This window comes from Schistocerca americana, chromosome 1 (genome assembly GCF_021461395.2).
Source record: "Schistocerca americana isolate TAMUIC-IGC-003095 chromosome 1, iqSchAmer2.1, whole genome shotgun sequence".
NCBI classification, from domain to species: Eukaryota; Metazoa; Arthropoda; class Insecta; order Orthoptera; family Acrididae; genus Schistocerca; species Schistocerca americana.
Window position 1 is genome coordinate 416,500,991 of NC_060119.1, and position 6,000 is coordinate 416,506,990.

The window sequence follows — 6,000 nt, forward strand, 5'->3', positions numbered from 1 at the left end:
ATTGAATAATTGGTAAATATGGCTTGAGAGCACTACATGAGTGTTTCTCGCAATGCTATTGAAATGATAAAACATTCATATTGTTTTGAGGCCAATGACCGATCTGAACATTATGCAGTTCACGTAATAACATTTCCCGGATTTTGAGAGAAAAAGAATGGTAAAAATAATCTGAGATCTATGAATTATAATGTGATTGATTAAAGAGCGAATTAACACTAACAGTGTCCAGCCATTGCCATGAAACAATGTACCAGCAGCTACTCTTTGATGCAACCTGACTGAAATTAAGTAGTGATTAATAAAATCACATATAACACGAATAGCAAATGAAGGGATCTTCAAATGAAACATGGCTACTGAATATCAAATTAACATAATTTCAACAAAAGCATACAAGAGACACTTACATAGCTTATCTCGATAGTAGAGGACAAAACAGAGAGAAAGAGCGAATAAGTCGTGCTCCACTTTCTTATATCGTTAGATGAACGAAGGTACCTATTATGTTTTGTGTCACAGGGTTTTCTTTGCACATCTTAGCTCATAGACACTTCTTTAAAAATTATTCGTGAATAATTTATTTACTTCATCTCATTAGTACATCGTTTGTTTACAAATTTAGTTACATATGTAAAATTATTAATAATATTTTCAGACATTAATTAAAATTGGAGGTACTTTTCTATACCTTTATAAAGTAACATTTGATTGCCTCCTCGAACACTGTGCAGTAGTTCAGTAAACACACATTGTAGTGTACTATGATTAATTAATGAAATTCTCATTTTCTTTGTGTTCTCTTAGAATCTTATTTAAAGAAAACTGTTCTGCACACTAACACTATCGCACTGCCCTTGAGTGCATCTTTCCATGAAGGCCATACAAAATACAATTGTTTTTATAAAGTATTCATAAATCTTTAGAAAACATGCATCAGTACAACATTACGAACATGAGCTCTTTTATTGAGTAGCCTATTGTTTTTGTTTTAACCTTTTACTGTTTTTTGTATAATGGTATCTTGCCCTCTTAAGCGCAAATACGAGACACACGAAACATGTAGAACTGACATTTCCCACTCAAGGCCCACTTGGTGCTATCTGTTGTGAAAGGAGCTAACTATTCCGCATCGTTTGGCGGTCTCTGGCGGCAACCTTTCGAACAAATTAAGAAGCCAGCGCGTTGGTGGGGGCTTGTCCCATGGCGGCGTTGGCTGTCGGTCACACTCTCACATAACATGCTCTCAAGAAGGTTGTTTCCTCACCTCCTTTCATGTTTCAAATATGTGACGATCGGTTGCAGTCTAGGGAAATCCATCCTGTCGCCCCAGACCTCGTATCACACGAAAATTCAAAAGGCAGTATCAGCGCTACAAAAGTATTTTAACATCGCTACCTCAGGGAAAAATGTAATTAATACATTATGATTCATATTCATCTCTGTTTTTCATGTCAGATGTCTTTGCGATCAGGTCAATTGGTAATTTTGTTTCTCACTAGTTCTGTGGTGGTATAACTTTTGAAGAACATGTCAGATTTTCAAACCGAGTGAGTCGAGTTTCTGTTCTGTATTTGTCAGCAAACAGTTCTCGTTAACAGCTTCAGTGTTCACCACAGTCATTTAAATAATGTCTCTGTGGGGTCACTGCTTATTGTTTTTACTTTAGAAAATACACTTGGTGCACAGGTATAGAGTTTATTTGCGGCGACAAGCGACAGTGTATTTACACAATATTTGCTTACTGATAAGGCAGCTATTGAGTTTTTTCATTTGAGTTCGTCAAGTTACATACGTCTGCATGTATATGTGTCAGCGTGCGAATCCACACAGAAGACTAGTCATATCCATGGAACTACATCTTCTGGAATCCAGTCCAACTACAGTGAGTTCAACAACCGAAAGCTGTTCATTTTATGTGGTACACTTAGTCATCTTGCACATTGTAGTTTTACAATATCAGTCATTTGACCTTCCACTTGTGTCACCTGCGACAAATGTCTGCCAGTTCATGTCGCTTCTAAACATTAGTAATGTCCTTTTATACCAGCCCAAGTTTGTGTGTCCCCTGGATCACATTGAACTTTCTGTACAGCTTGCATAGTGCAGTTTACATTCACACTGTTTACAAGTTGAGTTATTTATACACAAAATAACTGTGTTTATAAAATGCGTAAGTAGGTCTGATGTTTGCGAAAATTAACTTCCCTCCTTTTATTGTTTTATAGCATCGATTACCATTGCCTGGGTTACCGCCATGTTACCTCTTGTGCATAAAATAGTCCTATCCTACGCTGATATTACACTATCATATTTCTTTGACAAAGAAATATAATCAAATATTCGTCAAATTTCTTTGACAAAAAACTTTGACATGGCGCTAAAAAGCGAGAATGGAAACGACAGAGAGTTTTGAACTAACCCCACCACATCGTCCCAGTTCCAACCAAGCAACCAATGAAACATCAAAACTGGAAAGCCAATCGGAAAACGCTATGTTTCACCCACATGCAAGTAAAAACAGCTGATTTTTGTTTATCGTCTTTAGCACGGCTGCTTCCATGAAAATTTGCCTATTAATGTGTGAAAAATGTTTCCTGCGAAAATTATATTTATTTTCAATAATTGTACTTGTTTGAGGAAATTATGTTTAGTATTTTTCTCGTATTGCTATTTTAAATAGTGAAATCAGATGAACTGTGTGTATGTGTGTATGACTATGAAGTGAAATGTGAAGTTTCTGGAATAGTTTCTATTGGGAATGTTTTGCGCACTTCATAGCTGAACGTTAGTGCAGTGGTAAAAACAAACCCTACATCATAAATGCTATCAATTGGCCGCCAAATAAATTATACAAAATGCGACATTTTTACAGAGTGTAAATGCATATATGGAAAATTGGTGTGTTTCATAGTAATGTTTGATACAGTATTTATGCAAAGTATATCTGTTGTACTTTGGTGCATTTGTTGTATCAAACTTTCTTGCATTTTGATTGAGATGTTTGGTTAAAAAATTATTCTGTTATGAAATGTAGGCTTCACTTCCTTGAACTGAGCCCCTTACTTTTTCATGTTTAAAATCTTCTCATATTAGTGCACACTCTTATCCCCTCGAAATTCTCCTGCTGATTCCAAAAGGGTAATAAGGAGTGTTTATCAGTGGAAGTGGAGTCTGTCTAAAATGACTAAAGCTATTGATGTAGTTCAAAAACAGGCCAAAAAAGGCCAATGAACAGTTTAATGTTAAAAATAAATAAATAAATAAACCTCTTATGAGGGTGTCCAACATGAAGTACAGGTACACCTGAAGAAGCAGTGAAAACAAAACGAGATTGTCCTACATTTTTGGGTAAATATCTTGAAGAAGAGCTGGTTTACTGTTGTCTTGCTATGTAAGCTTCTTTCTACATGCTTACTCAGAATGACTCATGAAGAATGGCTGTACAGCTGGCAGAGAGAAATAACATTGCACATCCTTTGAAAGACGAAATATCTGGGAAAATGGGGGATAGGGAAATGAGTTCTTAAACATCACATAACAAAACTATCTTAAATAAATTCTACAGGAACATCTTATATCACGGCTCTTGGATTCAGCACAGAAAACACAGAAATCTGATTTGATCCATTATAAATGGTTCTGACAGCCTGCAACTGTGAAAACAATAGGTTTGTTTATAAATAACTCATCTGCTACCAGTCACGATTTCCTTTATTTAAGATAATTGACAATAACACACACCTATTTACAGTAGAGTGGTGAACAACACAGTCTTACAATTTGAACAAAGAGAAAGTGATCTGCTCCAAAAAGGACTAAAATACAATGTAAAACCTAACCTCAACAACCATACACTGAAACAGATTATAGCTGCAACTAAAAATGCAGCAAATGATGCTAAATTAAATTCTAATACATAAGAAGCAATAAGTCACAAAGTAAGCAAACTTCCTGGGAATGAAATGAATAAAGATTAATTAAGATCTGCATATTCATAAAAAATAAATTGAAAAACAACCAATCTGAAGGTGTAAAATCAGATGAAAGCAATACACTAGTTGTGATGAAAAAAAAGGGAATACATAGACAAAACACATAATTTTTTTATGCTAGTAATATTCAGCACATTGAAAAAGACCCAACCAAACAATTTGAAAATAAAATTAAGGAACAAGTAAAGAACAAACATTTTCTATTGACAGAAACTGAAAGTAAATACCTTACATTGCATGAATCCGAAAGCACCACACCTAAGAGCACAGCCAAAAATACACTAGGATGAAAATCCGATATGTCATGTGGTCATCTCTATAAGTAGCCCAGCATACAAACTATCACAAAAACTGAATAACATACTGATGAAAAATTATACATATGAAGCAACATATTCCATAAAAAACAGCACAATACTAGCTAAGGAACTAAAAACCAGAAAGCTCCCCCGAGATGTTCAGTTTATATCACTTGACAACACCAACCTTTACTCAACATACCCATATAATAAGCTGTAACAGTAGTACAAAAGAACCTTATGAAACACAAGAAACTTTCATACACAGAAATCGTTGAATTTATGGAAGTCCTTTAGCTAACCCTAAGTTACAACTACTTCACCTTTAATGGCAACATATATAAACAACCAGATGGTCTAACAATGGGATAATGAATATCTGGTACCATTGTACATAAATCACTTAGAACAAAAATTATTTAACAGCCAAGAACCTTGCCTAAAGAAAAGTGAATTTTATAGGAGATATGTAGATGACACACTACTGTTAGTGAAACGGGATATCAAAGACATCACAGATATTCTAAATTACTTAAATAATCTACATGAGAAAATTAAATTTACAGTGGAACATGAGCAAAATAAAAGCATCAAATTTTCTGTACATAAATATTACAAGACACAACAACACATGCACATTCAAAATTCATAGCAGAAACACAATGACTTACACCACAATCCCTGCAGCGTCATGTCACCCAAATATTCATAAACAGGCAGCATACAGGACAATGCTACATAGGGCAACTAAAATACCACTGAACCAAGAAAACACACAACAAGAAATAAACACAGTGAGAAAGATTGTAGTTGCCAATGTGTACAATGCTTCCATGGTTGACACAATCCTAGACAAAGTAAAGAAAGGGCCACATACAAACTGTAGCACAGAAGAAAAAGAGGAAAACAGATGTATATCTAATATTCCATACATTGGCAACGTATCACAGAAGATTGCAAACATTTTCAAAAATCACAAAGTAAAGATAGGGTTTTCTACATCTAATAGACTACAACAAAAACTAATAGACAATATAAAGTGTAAGCATGTTCCATACTCAGACTCTGGAGTATACAAGTTCACATGCCAGGAATGCTCCAAGTTCTACTTAGGAGAAACAGGCCAGAATTTCAACACCAGGTACACAGAGCACATGAAAGCCTACACACACAACAGACACGCCACATCAGCCATAGCAACACATGAACATAATACAGGACACCCATTTGGAAAATGTCAACGTAACCCACCAACTAAATAAAGGACATAAAATGAATTTGCTATAAAAACTGGAGATATATTCACATTTCAGAAAATATTAAACGAAAAACTTGAAAGTGAATCAGTGAATTTCATCAGATGTTTCGATAGTACACTCAAATAAAAATACTAACACATAGAAATAAGCACGGTTGTAAAATAGACATAAGTGAATTATGATCTAAAATTGTTAAGGTAAATAATCTCTGTACAAAGCATATCATACGCTGTAGAAGACCTATAATGTCATCTCTGCTGACTACTTGTAAGAAAGCCTTTGTCACTATTTTGTTTATGTAAAATGTTTTCGATGTTTCAAAGTGTACCACAAGTTGTGTGCGATCTTTAGTGTGTGTGAGATTCTGCACAAATGGACCATAAGGAAACTGTAAGTACAAATTCTTCTAAATTTCGTCACTAACTTCACAAAAAGATCGACAACCAA